The sequence below is a fragment of the Podarcis pityusensis genome, assembly GCF_964106645.2.
Source record: "Podarcis pityusensis genome assembly, chromosome: 2".
NCBI classification, from domain to species: domain Eukaryota; kingdom Metazoa; phylum Chordata; class Lepidosauria; order Squamata; family Lacertidae; genus Podarcis; species Podarcis pityusensis.
The window spans coordinates 5,597,475-5,614,558 of record NC_138029.1 but is presented as its reverse complement, the minus strand read 5'-3'; the positions used below and the strand labels follow the sequence as shown (position 1 = coordinate 5,614,558).

The following is a 17,084-nucleotide window of genomic DNA, read 5'->3' as shown; positions in this document are numbered from 1 at the left end:
AGGTAGAAGTTTTCTGGTATTTTCTCTGTATGATACAAGCTGGAAGCTGGTGAAAGCTGGAACATTCTAGCTGACAAGTAAGTTTCTATTCTGCTGGGAAAACCAAGCAGAAGGTTCTTGATGTTTGGGTTATTCCTTCAGAAAAACTGGGCGCAGCTGGATTAAGCAATTATGAGCTGACCCTGTTATTGTTCTCTCAAGGCCACTGAGTGAAGAGGATATATTTGTCATTCACTGGGGCTCTTCATTCTCTCTTCCTCTAGCTATGTTCTCTCTACTCCGTACCGGCTTTGTTTTTTCTCTTAGTTAAGTGGTGATTTGTACATAGTATGTTTAATGCTAAGTTTAAGATTTTACTATTAAGTTAAGTTTTGCAGCAACTGGATTCTTAAGAGACTGTGCTTTCTAGGGATCTGGATTTTTTGAAACAGTTAAGCTTCAGTAAACTCTGCTGACTGAATGCTGCATCTGTGTCATTTTTGGAACCACTCATGGTGTTTTAAGCATTTTTATTCTGCTATCAGTTCATTGAAGCTTGCAGGTCATGGGCCCAGAAGGCTGTTTGCTGCCTTGTTTAGGCTGGGCTTTGAGATTTGCAACTGCATGAGCTAAAAAGTACCGTAATACAGTTTTGTTAGAGTTTTTGGGAGAAAGCCTTTTCTTTGCAAAATCTTTTTGATTGAAGCATCTGATTTGTGAGTCATTTAAAACCCTGAGAGAGAGAAAAACGAAAATAAATGTCCTGTGTTAATTTAATCCTTTCCCCTCTATTAATTGGAATTGTCCATAACAAAAGTAAAAAAGTACTGTTAGAATCATAGAATTGTAGAGTTGGAAGGGACCCCAAGGGTCTTCAAATCCAACCTGCTGCAATGCAGGAATCTCAGCTGAAGCATCCATGACCTATGGCCATCCAACCTATGCTTAAAAACTTCCAAGGAAGGAGTGTCCACAACTCCTGAGGGAGACTGTCTCACTGTCAAAACAGCTCTTACTGTCAGAAAGTTTTCCCTGATGTTTACTCAAAATCTCCTTTGTTATATAACTTGAAGCCATTGGTTCGAGTCCTACGCTCCAGAGCAGGAGAAAGCAAGCTTGTTCCTTCTTCCATGTGACAGCCTATGTGATATTTGAAGATGGCTCTCCTATCTCATCTCAGTTTCCTCTTTTCCAGGCTAATCATAGCCTGCTCCTTCAAGTGATGCTCATAAAGCTTGGTTTCCAGACCCTTGATCAGGGGTCCTCAAACTTTTTAAATGGGGCCAGTTCACTGTCCCTCAGACACTGTTGGGGCCAGACTATAGTTTGGAAAAAAATATCAACAAATTCCTATGCACACTGCACATACTTTATTTGTAGCGCACAAAAAGATCCCTATCTGAAACTGCTGCCAGTCAGTGTAGGCAAAACTGAGCTAGGTAGAAAAATGGTTGGAAACTTGCTTAGGGCAAAAGGGTAGGAGGCTGAGGACATCTGGAAATTGCTGCCGCTGGATCTAGCCACTTAGCCTGGAGCACTCGAAGTGGGGACATGCACGATCTGTTCTCTCTTCCTATTTCCCGATTCCCAAAGGACGGGAAGTGAGAAGGAGAGTGGGCCGGGCTCGCCTTTGTCTCCCTCCTTCCCACGGAACAAGCCAGCGGAGGGAGGGAGGCTGGATTGCGCCCGGGCTGAGTCCACCTTTGCTGTTGCTGTCAGGGCCATCTTTACCCGGGGGTTTCTATGATACTCAATACTTGTTTGCGGGGAGCCCGAAATGAGAGGCCGCATGGGAGCCGCAGCTGGGAGCCCAGTCGGCCAGGAGGCCGAAGAGGAGGCGCCACAGGTACATTGCACCTCTCCGCAAAAGGGAGTGAGCGAGTTCACCCCACGGGCTCCTCCGCTGCTGCTGCTGTTGTTGCTGCTACCTCAGGAAGAAAAGGCACAGGGAAAGGGGGTGGGGAAATGGCAGCTCCGCCCTGACTGGCTCCAAGGGGAGAGAGATCCAGCCAGGGACCCCTCACTCGCCGCCAGAGGCCGGGAAAAGGAGCTGAGTTTCCCCTGGAGGAAGCATGGGAGGGGGCTTGGAAGTGGCGCTGAAGAGCGAGCGGGATTGTGGGCTGAAGGGGAGAGGGAGAGAGAGTTAAAGCTTGAGGGGGAAGAAGAAAGGCTACCCACCCCTGCGGTCACCTGGGATCCCCTGCTCTCGCTTTTCCCAAATGCTCCCAACCCGGAAAAGTGAAAGCAGCCAAAGGGGAGGTGGCGCAAAAGAATTTGACTCAACAGAAATCTGGGAAAAGAAAATGTTTTTGAAAATCATAATAATAAAGGCCGCCGCTTATGTTGCTGCTGCTGCCAGGTCGAACCCCTGGGAGGATTGGGGCCCAGAACAGAAGGAAGAGGAGCATTCCCTGAGCCAAGGCAGGCTGGGGAGCAGTGGTGGCCAGCGCCAGACACTGCTCTGTGGGGTTTTCGCCGTGGCGCCGCCTCCTCCGAGGAGACTCACAAGTGGCGGAGGCAGCTGCCAAGGTAGGGGCACTGCCATACAGCCGGATCAGATGAACGCCCGCCTCGTTTGTTCATGAACAACCCCTCGGAGGTTACCCTGGTTGCAAGCACGTTTCAGAGTTTGCAATGGGGAAATGGGGCAGCGGTGATCCTGCGCCTCCTTCCATCGGGAATAAGGCAGCGGTGCTGGCTCTGCCTGGGTGGGTCGGGTTCAGGACCCTGGTGGGCCGGATGTGGCCGGTGGACCTTAGTTTGAGAACCCCTGCCCTTGATCATTTTGGTTGCCCTCCTCTGCGCACACTCCAGCTTGTCAACATCCTTCTTAAATTGTAGTGCTCAGAATTGGACACAGTATTCCATGTGTGGCTTGACCAAGGCAGAATAGAGTGTGCTATTACTTCCCTTGATCTGGACACTATATTTCTGTTGATGCAGCCTACAATAGAATTAGCTTTTTTTGCTGCTGCAACCCATTGGTAATGAACATTTCTACAGTGTGTATTAGGAGCAACTGAACTGAATTCTTTTTGTAATTTGCCCTTCACATGTTGGTGTTTTTTGTTTTGTACACTTGAAATAAAATTCATTTTTCTGAAAAAGTAAATGGGGCTGCAAAGTGGCAATAAAAACTAGCAATGGCATATCTGGAACACATAATTTTTACATGTAAGTGTTGGAGCAAAAGGGTGACTTTCTTCTAGTTGTGTGGGGACTTAACTTACAAAGTGTGATTCTTTTCCTTCCCACCACACCAAGTTAGAATGAAGCTCATGGCCTCCATTAATCAAATTTAAAATTTTAGCGGAATGGTTTGAAGTTGCCAACTTGGATACAAGGCAATGGGTCCAGTTGTTTTGAGGAGCTCTGTATATGTGCATGGATATATTTCGCATTCATATCAATCCGATGCTTCCAGAGACAGTAGTGGTTTTTGCAAATTGATAGGCAGAATCTATTGTGGTCTGTTACTTCCAACTTTCCTCTAGTTCTTTCAGAACGTTCTAGGCATCATGGTTATGGAGGTTATCCAAGAACTTACTGAGAATACATGCAAAAATTTCCATTGTTTGTGTCTGTTTTTCTTGCATGTTTCATATGCCTGCCTGTCAATCACCCATACCCCAATTGCCAAACAACAATCCTAAAAAGAAGCTTCTTCAAAACTTATTGATTTGTCAATAAAAATTTTAAATTTAGCATATTTATAGTAAATAAAATATGTTGGATATCCCATATGTAGCAACTTATGTGGCAATTTATATTGTATAAATATTCTCTATTTTCAGTCTTCATTCTCAAATTAATACCTTAAGTTTTGAGGAAATTGGTTTTTAGGATTAGAGACAACTGGTTACAAGCTTTCCAAGACTTTCCAAAACTGCCATTGCTCCTCCCCATCTCCCTCATCCGCACTTTCTTTATCAGCTCCCAGTTTGAACTTCTTGAAACAGTTTGAGGGCAGAAAAGAAGTGTCCTTGTTATGTACTGAAGTTCTCACCCTGGGCCAGCAGGGGGATACTGTAGATAGTTATGCAAATGAGGGATCGAAAAGTGACGTTCAGTGATTGGATAGTTTGTTATGCAAATGAAGGATCGAAAAGTGACGTTCAGTGATTGGATAGTTTTAGAAAATGGCAACAGTTACATTGTTCTGGAGCTCTAAATAAGCAGGCTGACTGAGCCCCTCCGTTAGTTCTGTTCTGACATCTGAATAAAGAAGAGCTGTTTGAAGAATCGCTGTGTCGTCTGCTATGTTTGCCCACAACTTAACAGTCCTGTTTCAACTCCTAGGACCAAACTTTGAAAGGGTGATCTGGAGTTCTTTGTGATACCGAGGGAGCACGCTCCTGTCTTGTTTAGGTTAGCAAAAAAGGTTGTCTTGCTTTCGGCTGACTGATCCTGTTTTACGTGTGAAGTTATAATGCACAACAGATGGGAAGGGAAATGTAGAGCTGCAGAGAGAAAGCATTTCCTTTGCTGATGTATTTTTCTTCTACCTTTCCTTGTGAACTGCCCTAAGACGCTTAGAGAAGCTGTTGTGGCTGCTCCCCTCCCAATTCCTTTTGAAACCCCACGTGAGGAAGAGTGGGTGGTGGAAGGTGCTGGTGGAGATAGAGAGGATCATAGCTCAGAGATGGAGTGCATGCTTTGCAGTGAGAGAGTTCCAAGCTGGTATGTGCAGTTCAAATGAGTTTCAAGTAGCATGACTGGAGAAGGGAATGGTTACTCTGCCTGAGACTTTAGAGAGCTGCTGCTTGTCAGAGAGTAGACAGTACAAATGGTATGATTTTGGCATTTTCATATCCGCTTGTCGCTTGGAGTGTTTCCAGGGCAAGTGAGGTCTCCAGTTGACCTGATGGGATGGGAGCAGGCCAGAATGGAGAGAATAGGTGGGTGTTTCATTCAGGTCAATCAATGTCTAAGGCCCTGCCCTGCAAGTGTTTGCTTATCTAAACGTTTCCCATTGCTGTGACTCTTTTTTCCTTTGAAAAACAGAGGCCTTTCTCTGCTACTGCAAGTCTAAAGCACAAATGCATCAGCATCTCTTCTGTGTCTCTGACCTAGTTTCCTTTGTATGTACCTGCTATGCTTAAATAAGTGGCACTGAGGTGTGAAAGACAAAGAACAGGCTGTTGGTATGTAGGTGTGGCCCAATCCTGCATTGTCATTTGGGCTTGTCAGGAGAGCTGACTTGCAGTTCTTCCACCCTGGAGTCGCTGTCTCTAAAAGATTTACCATTAAAGAAATCCTTATGAGCACAAATGTGTTCTAAAATAAAATCAAGTTTCCCAGACACTGCAGGTTGAAAACGCAAGGTGTCTGCCAACCTATATATAACTGTTTATATGTTATGAGAAAGAGAGAGAGAGAGTGTTCTGGATTCTTTTTTTATTTTTATTTTGCTGAAAGGTGCAGTATAGATTTGGCACTCCCTATGACCTTGTTTCCTACTGAGGAGCAATTTTGGAACATGAGTTTTCTTGATGGTACAGGGTCTAAGAACTGGGACTGAATTGGCTGCATCTGTTGTATGAATACAATAAGTTGTATTCATTCAACTTGTTTTTATTATTGCTTGTTAGCTGCCCTGAGCCTGGCTTTGGCTGGGGAGGGCGGGGTATAAATAAAAAAATATTATTATTATTGTTATCTGACAGTCTTCATGTTATATCTGCAGGCTCCTATTTCTTGTATGAAGAAAATTCACGCAAGTTCATGCACATAATATTCCATCATATTTATCTCATTACCTGAACTGAACAAATCCCAGGCACCTAAAAATTTAAAGCTAAGATCTAGTAATTTGGAATATAACCACACTCTGGGTTGTTCTTAGACATATATTGTCACATATAACATTTAGGATTTTAATGTCAATTCAGGTTTGTGGTTTCTACTGCTTTGGTGAATTCTGTAGCCATGGAGTGACCCGTCTGCATGTGTGTGGAGAGACTACTTCCACTGGAAGGTAATGCTGATTGCTGGTTCAAGACCAGGGAGTAGGTTCAACTTTATAGATTGGTGATGGCGTGGCCGCTGAGACCATATAACACCGGTCCTGAAAGACCTACATTGGCTCCCAGTACATTTCCGAGCACAATTCAAAGTGTTGGTGCTGACTTTTAAAGCCCTAAATGGCCTCTGCCCATTATACCTGAAGGAGCATCTCCATCCCCATCATTCAGCCCGGACACTGAAGTCCAGCTCTGAGGGCCTTATGGTGGTTCACTCACTGCGAGAAATGAGGTTACAGGGAACCAGGCAGAGGGCCTTCTTGATAGTGGCGCTCTCCCTGTGGAATGCCCTCCCATCAGATGTCAAGGAAATAAACAACTAACTGACTTTTAAAAGACATCTGAAGGCAACCCTGTTTAGGGAAGTTTTTAATGTTGGATGTTTTATCGTGTTTTTATATTCTGTTGGGAGCCCCCCAGAGTGGCTGGGGAAACCCAGCCGGATGGGTGGGGTATAAATAATAAAATTATTATTATTATTATTATTATTATTATTATTATTATTATTATTATTATTATTATTTCTCAGCCTTAAAGAAGCTTCTGCAGAGGTCTAGGCCCTGAAGCACTGCTCATTCCCAATGAGCATTTCCATTTAGAGAACTGCTGAGCTTTCCATCCACAGTGTCTGGATGGTGGCAGGAGGGCTGTAAACCCTGTGTTTTCAAAACTACTGAGTCAGGCTGTAGTGTAGAGCAAATCAAGCTTGCTTTTCTGATATCTTGCTCAAGTCCCCCCTCTGAAATCATGAGATTTAAGGAAAAGTACATGTTGAATTCTTTGTTCTTCTGCAGTCTGGAGACTGTCAGGTTGTTCCAAACAGAACTATTAAAGAAATAAATTGATACATAATTTGGCATTTATCTCCTGTGCAGGGTATATTTTTCACATCCTGCAAATTGTATTTTATCTCTCTTTCCCTATGTCTTATGTTATTGCTTGCTTTTCTAAATAAAATTCAAACCAAATTAACAGCAATATAAAACATGCCTGCACCAAAATGTTGTTAGTTCTTGTATTGTCCATTTTAGTTTTTATCATAGACTTGCTTGGATTTGTGTCTCTGTGATTCAGGAATAGATGCCAGTAGCTGAGAGATGAAGGACTATCTTTTTATGGAAATGTGTACTCCTGTGTATGCAAATATTACAGAGCCTTCAAACTTTCAAACCTCTGGGTGACCCGTTCTTCTAATCCCACATTAGTTTACTGAGGAACCTCTTGCTCTACCTGAAAATACTGGGGACAAGTGAATATTCAAGGGGACATGCAGAGTTCAAGTGGGCCAGCCCTGTTGCACCTTGGCATTGCCTTACATGGGCCATGAATTAGAATGGATAAAGACAGGGAGAAATAAAATTCAAACCAGATTTTAAAATTAAAATATGATTTTTTTAAAGTTTCAGATGCAATTATCTCACTTAAAATTAAGCTGATTTAAAAATAAATATGAACTTAATGATTTTTTAAAATTTCCTAAAGCTGAATTTCTGATCTCATTGTGCTACTTTTCCTTGTGAAGCGAAAACAGTATGGAAAACTTCTTCATATCACAATAGTTAATCTGTTTGTATAGTGACCAAATACAGGGAGTAACATGCAAGTATAGGCACTAGAATCCAGGTGATGCCCTCTTGTATCTCACCAGGAACATCCATTATATGCATGATCTTGTAGGATTTTATACCCAAGCAGCCGAGCCCTGCAGTGCATTCAGTTTTAAAATTATTAATACTGATGACCAAACTACCTGAACAAGTCACTTTCCATTTCAGTAACTACAATTTCTTGCTTTTGGAAACTTGATTGCAACCCAATTTTACTCATATTTATGCAGAAACAAGTTCTTCTTTGTTAACTGAGACATATTGCCAAATAACAGTATGTAGGATTGAGGCCTTAACCTTCAAGTAAATGATTTGCTTAGTGTTCTTACATGTGTACATGGCTTGTCTATAAACAGATATTGGGCTGGCTTCAGCTAAACAGTTGTGCTAATGGGGGCCAGTGCACCAAGTCCTACTAGCACAGCTGGGGTGCGCTCCCCCCGCCCTTCCAAATCTGCTTAGATGGGGTCCAGAGAACCCCTGGAACAATATATGGGGGAAGGAGGGAAGAGATTGTTTTGTCTGGAAAGCAATAATGTTTGCACTAATGGAATGATAGTTATAGTGTGATGTTGAATTCCACTCATAGTTCTATAGTACAGAAGACAATCTGAACTGCATGGCCAGAGACTTTGAATTACACTTTTAGATATTAAGCCTCTATTTACATGCAAACCAATATGCTTTTTCTTCTTATTTTTCAGTTAAAATGCATGCTTGCTCAGGAAATACTCCAATTTCAAAATGAGTCCTGGATTTAAATAAATGACTTTTTTCTTGGTGATTCAAATTATGGGTTTTACCCAGTGTTCGTCCTCCGCAGAGCAGACCTATTTGAATCAATGAGCATGATTATACTATTAAATGTGCTATCCTGAGTGGAACTTTAGCTGTACAAATAAAACATTTTAAGTGTGTTGTAAAGTGCATTATACAAATATGACACTAGGTGGTGATGGTGAGTTATGGCAAATTCAATATATTTTTCAAAACTATAAAAAAGGCATTTTCACAGTGTTTTTTTAATATATGTCTAGATTCTGCCTTAGTTGTGTCCAACCCTGATTTAAATCAATCCACCCTGTTAAGAATGTACAGCAAGCACTTACCCATGGCTGCACATTGCAGGGAAAGATGGGAAGTTCTGGGCAAGCTTTTCTTTTTCAGGAAGCTTTGTCTCCCATAAATTGCTTCTCCATGAGAATAGCCTAGGGCTCCCTAGAACAGTCTTAAAATCCCTGCTATGGCGAAAAGGTAACGCCAGGTAATCACTGCAGACATACTTGTCATTTTTTGCCTTTGTTCATGAAAAACAGTCAATCAAATTTTGTTAACTCAGAAATAAACTAAAACCAGCTATTGTTCAGAGTTAATACCTACTAATAAAACATGATTGGCTTTCAGCAAAGGATTCTGGTGAGATATTGGCCAAATTGCTGTGTTTAAAGGTGCCTGATAGTTTGGTTTTGAACGTGGGGAACATAATGGCAGGAAGTGGCGTTTTCAGTTGTTTGAGATAGTAAGATTTCTGCAGTGATGACCAGGTGAATATAGTTTACTCCACACTTGATTCCTGGGTTATATTCTGTCCACTGTGCCAAAAACAATGGTTCTATGTCAGAATTCTTTACAATGAAAACAAAACACAAAATTTGTACTTAAATGAATTATCAAAATAAGATAAAATGTATGCATATGTGCCCATTTTTGATAAGCAAAGATGGTGGTGGTGAGGGTGGTGGCTGGACTCAAACTCCCACATCATGTTCCTTCTGGGGTAGTTTGCCCACCTTTGGGCCCCACCATGCACTCAGCTGTCACCTGTGGCTCCTAGAAGCAGTTGGCATGTGACAGCAGCCACACCCACTGGGTGGCCTAACCAGGTGAGGATAGCTGATGCGTCTCAAACCCTTTCCCTGCATGCAAAGACAGGCTCTGGCAGATTGAGCAGACAAGACCAATAGTGGGTCCAATGGTCAAGAAGGCAGTTGTTGCATGTGGTGTAGAGGGAAGTGAGAGGCAGATGGGACTCATCCACCTGGGAAGGTAGCTCATCTAGGAGAAGGAAAACTCTGATCCTAAACATCCTCTGCCTTGTGGGATATCCTCTGGAGAAGAAAAAAGTAAGGAGTAAACTCTACACCAGGGGTAGGCAACCTAAGGCCTGGGGCCCGAAATGGGCCTATCGCCTTCTCAATCCATCCCGCAGATGGTCTGGGAATCAGCGTGTTTTTACATGAGTAGAATGTGTCCTTTTATTTAAAATGCATCTCTGGGTTATTTGTGGGGCAGAGGAATTCGTTCATTCCCCCCCCCTCAAAATATAGTCCGGCCCACCACATGGTCTGAGGGACGGTGGACCATCCACTGCTGAAAAAGGTTGCTGACCCCTGCTCAACACAAATTTGGAGTGGAATCTAGAAGTTCTGCTTATGTTGATTTTGATATTAATGTGATGAGGTAGCCATGACTTATGTCCTACTTAAATGAACAGGATTTAGGAAGCAGGCATAATGAGTTGGATCCAGACTATCTCCTACCCTTTGAGATCAGGACAACAGAAGAAAATATTTGCAAGTAGTAAATGAGTTTGAATTTGAATATCAGGTGGATGTAAACAACTGATTCATCTGGATGGGAATCCTTTTTAAGCTGGATCATTGCAGCTAAGGCTCTCTCTTTCCCAGTGAGCATAGTTTCAGTAGAAAAAAATACATGCTCTCATTTTAATTTGGGCATTCTCTCTTTATTGTTGTGCTTGCTGGTGGAAATGGGGATGCTGTGTCTTTAAACGCCTTTCCTTTCCTCAGCCTTGAGGAGGCAGTTACACTCAAGTCTCTGAATGAGGGAGAGAGGGGGTGTGGAAGTAGCCATTGGCAGAGCTCTCTATGCCATCTCTTCAAGCAGCTGGGGTCTCGTTCCTTCTGAGCAGCTTGTCAGAGCAATTAGCTTGCTGTAGCAGTGGAGAGGAGCATTCACATTGCATTTGAAGCCGGGGGTGGGGTGGGGGCCGAAAAGAAACAGAGGATTCCAAGAACCAAGGTCTCCTGGCAAAATTCCTCTGGGAACCGTTCATGGCAATGAGGTCCTTGTTGAGAAGGGGAAATAGATGACCTACTCAGTGTGCAGCTTCCACTGGGGTGAGTTTATTTTTAGACTGAAGTCTCTGATGATTTTGGTATGGTGGGGAGAGAGAAAGCAAGATAAATGTCTTGTTGATTGCAATGGAACGAACTATCCTTGTAATTTAATTGTGTAGCTGTTTGCCTGTTTTGGTACGTCAGTGAGAGGGGCATCTGCCTTTATAAGGTTTTTCAGAATGGTTTTTTTTTCTGAATGGTACAGGAGTCTGATTTCATCTCTTCTCCCCATGCTTCCTCCTCCTCCTCCAGGCTTGCAGGGTCTCCGTGGCTCCTGTGTCATCAGTTTTTTGTGATATGCTATGCATCCACCTAGAGGGAAGAAGGGAATCCCCTATAAACATACGCAGCTCTTTTGTGTCATTAAGGAGGTCTCCCTGCTGGACTTGTGCTGGGATTCCGTTGTTTTTTTAACTCATGCTTTGTTTTTAGGATGGGAAGCCAAGCACCCATCACTATCCTCATTCACAAATTCCTGCACATTTCCCCCCTTTGAGAATTTGTTTAGATCTGAGGAAAGGATGTTGGCTGTTATATTTGAGCAACCACTTGACCATGTATATTCCATTCAACACAATTGAAGTAAACTGATGTCTATTGGTTTTCTTTCTTGTTTTCTTTGATGGTCAAGCTGGGTTTTGTGTTGGACTGGGCTCTCCAGGAGGAATTCCCCTGAACCTGATCTAGTGCTCCGTCTATCCTTTTCTCTTTCATCTTTCATATTCCTGGATAAATCTTCATACTATCTTTGGCTGAAATAAGTGTTTTTGTGTGTGTGTGTGTGTGTGTGTGTGTGTATATATACACACACACACACACAAATGTGTATGTGCATGTGTATGTGTGTGTGTGTATGTATGTATGTCTGAATGATAAACACTGCAGATGCATCCTTAGCTTTCAGAATCCAAACTGGGCTGTTTTGAGGGGCTCAGATTGATGAAGCAGACAAAAATATGAGAGCTGCCTCTATTAGGTGGCTTTGCTATAGGTATTTTGTTGCTTGTGCAGTGGTAATTGCTTCAGCAAGTGGGTGTTCTCTTCTGTTTTTGTCCTTCTGCTTATGAAACCAATGTTCAGCAAGAGAGGGGGTGGGCGGGCGGGCGATGGAACTGCTGTTGCCTCCCCTTTGTGCCTCTCCTTTTCAAGCCCCACTCCTAGTAGATGGCATCTTTGAATGCATTTGGTAGCTCAGCTAAGAGGGGGTTTCTTTTTGCTTGTCAGCTTCCAAATGCAAGACTTTAATGTCTGCTTTATTTCTGTATGTGGTATACGTGACATCAAAGTAAGCTGCAATAACGGCTGTCAGTTGCAGTATGTTTACTTGTAGGCTTCTTTTTTTTAATGGTCAGATAGGAAAGAAAGTAGAGGATGTGGGTATGAGCAGAACCTCCTTCAACCAGTTTTCCTAATCATTAGCATATACTCCATATAACATTAGAACCTTTATTTGCTGTTAAGTGAAGGTAAAGTTAGGTTCCCTTAAAATCATTTTTGGTTTTCCATTTATTGTCATTTTACTGCCCATTTGTTCAGTGGACAGCAGAAGTTAATGAAAAGTTGGACTTAATCTGTTCGTGAAATTTAAGGTGATTTTCCTTTGAAAGAGATGTAGTGCAACCTGATTTCCTTCGTTCATATTTTATTTTGTGTAGCGCAGACACTTCATCAGACTTTGAATAGGAAAGAGTTAAGATCTATTTTTATGGTTGAGCATGTCCGCCCCCTGCCCCCCCCTGCCATTCCGGAAACAAGCAGCTGGCCCTGTATTTGCAAGTGGCTGAGAGCCCCCTGAAACTAGCAAACTCTCCCCCTCCAATCACTGTTTTCTGAAGGAATACTGCCATCGGGCATAAAGAACTGTGGCAAGGAGCAGCAGTGCCCCACAATAAAGAGTTAAAAGGAATTCCAACACAGTGTCACACATCTTGACATTACAGAGGAGGTGGATAATTTTCATGCTAGATATTCAGGAAATCCCCATGGTGGACAGCCCCCTTAACTGTTGCCAGGAGACCATTTTGACGTCACTGATGGCAGTTCCTGTCTGCATGTGGGTGCAGTGAACATCCTTCAGCAGAGAAACAGTAGCTGATGTGAAACTGGTAAATATGTGCTTCGGAAAAGATAATCCGGCCCCAAGACCAGCTCATTTTTTCTTAATGACTTTGACTGCGGCTGTGAAGCTTGCAGAATTCATGCTCATAGCAAAATCTCCAACCTCGCTGCACGATTTTTAATGTGGATGCCTGCCTGTTCCTAATGGCTAGACAGAAAAGGATTCTCTCCAGGCTTTTGCGTCATCAAAAGGGAAAGCCCTTGCTTTCTTTTGGTGCATCCCTTAAATGGGAGGAGTATGAAAATGGGGGAGGGAAAAACAGTGAGCCCTTGTATAACCATTCATCAAACCTTGAGAATAAATGGAGAATGCATAGAAAAAAGGTATCCTGATTGTTCCCCTCTTTTTTTAACCTCCAGATGGGTTTGCAGGGAGAAGGGGAGGGAAACAAGATGCAATAAAGCAGGCTGCAGAATAAGTCGCTAAATTCTTCCATGTCATTCTGTATTCCTGACTTATTTCATAACATGAATAGTAGCAAGACCCTTTAAAAAATAATGCAGAATATGTGGCCATGCACTCCTCTTTTTCCTGTGGATTTGCAATTCTGTCCTTGGAAAAGATATTAGAGCTGTGCCAGCTGATATGTCTTAATTACAATTAGATCTTAAGATTTGCCTTGTCAGACATCACATCTGAACAACTACAGTTTTGTCAGTTTCCTATTGGGAGATAAGAATTGCCATGTTTGATCAACCAAAGATATGTCTATCCTGGCACTCCCTCCACGTTTTTAAAAATAATGGCCAGCTAGATGACTCAAATAAATGCACAAGCGGAGCATGATCAACATTATTTTATTATGTATTTTGTATATTCATTTTGTATTTTTCTGTTGTGAACAGGCCAGAGATCTTTGAATGGTGGTATACATACACAGTCAGTACATACATACATGTAGTAGTGGGGCTCAGTGACATTTGTAAAGATAAAGTGCTTTATATGCGTTATTTCACTGTGACACCAGATGGCACTGTGGAGTCCCGTCTTTGTCTACAGGATTTCCCTGTATGAAGTTTACAACACATTTAACTGAATCGCTTCTTTGTTGTGTCTAGATCCAGCCTTAGTATCCTGTTTATTTTCATATTGATTTTTCTAGCAGTGGTGCCTGATAACTGGTGGAAGGTGTTCATAGCTACTTCTTAAAACTACACCTAAAATGATTCCTGTGTGTAGCCCCTCACAACATATTGTCCTAAAGAAATCCATAAGTTATATAATGTTTTCAGTGTAGCCATATGGGCAGTGACTTGGCTGGCATCCTGACTGTATGTGTCTAGAACGAAAGCAGCTAACCTTTCAAATGTGACATTAACAAATTGCCATCTAATGACCACCGAGGATGTGACATACTATCTGAAGCAGCCTTCCTGATGATAAACTTTTGAGGACGCCCCCCCCCCCCAAATCTACTGTGGCATCATCCCCAAATGTCTGTGAATGCCACATCTCATCCTAGTAGTTAAAATAAACATGGGCATCCACTTTTGTATTTCACAAGCAATTCCCTCTGACAGTGGAAGTTTCTCTCCTTGTTTTCCTGCAAAGGACTACAGACAATGTAATTTCCGTTACAGGTATTTTCGCTAGAATAACAGGAGTTGCAGTCCAATAAGATTGCTTGAGACAGGTGCTTGGGCCTAGTGATGAGTTGGATAAGGTTGTGCAGCAGTGGCTCGTGAGTGCTTCTGTCAGTGGCTCTTCCAAATACTGTATTGTGTAATGTCTAAAAACAGTTTTCTCAGGCTTACACTGGATTCCATGGCAACATTCATCCCTTGCATTTTTTCTGTTTTAGCCTTTCTTTAGTTAAACCTTGATGAGATAGCTGCTAATACCTTACTGATGTGGCACTCATTCTTCTCCTCCTCCTCCTCCTCCTCCTCCTCCTTGCTTTTCTCAATAAGTGTGAAGCCCCTCCACCAAAAAAGCTGCGTGCAATAAAGTAGTATAAAACTTGACTGTTGCCATCCTCTTCTAAGGAACGAAATGGATATACTGTATGAGAAGCAGTTTGATGTAGTGGTTAGTGTGAGGGAATAGGGCTTGGGAGACCTGGATTCTGATCCCTGCTCTGTCATGAAGCTCACAGAGTGATGTGGGTCTGATCCCATTCTCTCAGCCTAACCTACCTCACAGGTGTTTCTGAGGATAAAATGGGGGCAGAGAGCGCCATGCATATGCCACATTGAGCTTATTGCAGGACAGGCAGGATGTCAGTGTAAGAATGAATAAAATAGTGCAGACTGGCCTGATCTACATATGCAACTGAAAGAGATAGGAGAGCGGACTGCACCACTTTGTACTATAGGTACGAAATCACATTTTTGAAAGATATGTCTTTCTGTAAAACAGAACTAAAACCCATTTTAATTAAGGAGCAAGCTAGATTAGAATCTTTATCTCTGATGTGTTGGCTCTAAACCTGTATTTTTAAAAAACACTGGGAGCATCCCCCCCCCCCCCCCAATCTCCTAATGCTACACACATAGACCAGGCCGTTAATTATTGTTGTTGTTATTCATTTCTATACCACTTTATATTTTTAAGAGAAAAAATCTTAATGTGGTTTACACCACATTAAACTTCAAATAAAACAATCCAGAATAAAACATTACTGAAGAAAGTCAAATTTAAAGTATACATTCAAAGCAACATAATTAACAGGAAAATAAATATTATCTTAAAGATTTCAAAGCAAAACATTACTGAAAGAAATCAAATATAAAATGTACATTTAAAACAGCACAATTAACAAGAGAATAAAATATTATCATAAGCATAGTGTTAACAGGTTGTTTTTTGGGGGGAGGGGTTTAGAACACTAATGCACTCATATGGTTGCTCATATGCCATGGGTGCTGCCGCTGATTGGCACCCTTCAGAGAAACAGTGTGCATGAGGAGTTGTAACCAGAGCTGTGCATGCAAATGTAAGAACTTGATCTTATAGTGTCCAGCACCTGCACTTCGGAACTCCTCACCTAATGATAATCAGGCAGGCACATTTACTGCACGTTTTTGGGTGCCTGCTAAAAGCCTTCTTGTTTAGATGAACCTACTCAGATGTTTAAAAAGTTGATGTGAGTTTTGATTTGTTTTTAGTCTATTGTTATTTTAACTTTTTGAAAGTCTTAAATTATTTTTGTTAATTTTTCTTATTGATAATTTTATTGTTTTAACTTTTTGTAAGCTGTTTTGAGGTCCATGTTTGTTTGTTTTTTAAAAAATCAAGCAGGGTATAAATTTTATGAAACAAAATAATTAAAATAAATGTGTAATCCTATGTGGTAGGGATAAATCACACATCAAAATGAGTTACAACTGCAGTTTTTTAATACACATGCACGCGCATGCGCACGCGCACACACTCACACTCACACACTCACACACACACTATTCAAAAGTTAAAAGCTGTGAAAGGTGTGTGTGTATCAGAGATGCTACTCAGCTGGGCATCTTTTGGTCTAGGACCAGCCCAGAGATGACTGAAACTGCTGCTTCAGGCAGTCTAATTTTGATGCTGTGAAGAAGAGCGGAAGGGGAAATAGAGCTCATCCATTCCGTGCAAACAAAGGATTAGAACACCTTCAGCATCCAGAGCTTTGGGGTTCAGAAAAAAAGTTCCTAAGATCATGAGGGACACAATTGGGATTTATACGTGTGTGAGTGAGTGAGTGAGAGAGAGAGTGTGTGTTCCTCTCCTGCCTTATATTAAAATTGAGGATCGTCCAGTTAAATTGATGGGCAGCAAGTTCAAGCATACTATGAAACTCACTGCCACAAGATCCGGTGGGGGCCACTGGCTTAGGTGGCTTCAAGAAGAGACCAGACAAATTCAAGGTGATGGCCATCTGGAGGTTCCATGTTCAGAGGCAGCTCTGAAGGCCACTTGCTGGGGACCAGTTGCCATGACAACCAGAGGTGAAGATGTCATGGCAACAATAGAAACATGAGGTAACACCTTGAGATGCTAGGCTAGGCCAACCTCTGCAGCTATACCACTGGAGTGGGTGGGCTGGCAGCTTGACTCAGTGGATTTAACAGCATAAAGCTGGACTTGAATTCCCCCCTGCAGGAGTTCACCCATAGCCCTCTGTACTGGCCATTGGAAACTGCTTCCAATGTACAGCTCTTGCTTTGTCGTATGAAGCTGCATCCATGCTACATGTATATAATTGTGTGGTGAATGAACATCTTTGTATGTTTCTCAC

General features: G+C 42.2%; 2 protein-coding genes across 8 annotated transcripts in view; one reads left to right on the top strand and one right to left on the bottom strand.

The window, feature by feature from the left end:
• LOC308468285 (inhibin beta E chain-like) overlaps positions 1-17,084 on the bottom strand; it is a 134,726-nt gene that overhangs the window by 77,176 nt on the left and 40,466 nt on the right. The gene's annotated exons all lie outside the window — the stretch shown is intronic.
• Positions 10,472-17,084, top strand: part of R3HDM2 (R3H domain containing 2) — an 87,017-nt gene continuing 80,404 nt past the window's right edge. For 2 of the 7 annotated variants that reach the window (XM_080989771.1, XM_080989770.1), the window contains exon 1: positions 10,474-10,749. The gene's annotated coding sequence lies outside the window, so the exon portion shown is untranslated. Of the gene's footprint in view, positions 10,750-17,084 lie in introns of all 7 variants that reach the window. The other 5 variants (XM_080989775.1, XM_080989774.1, XM_080989769.1 and 2 more) reach the window with 4 other exon arrangements.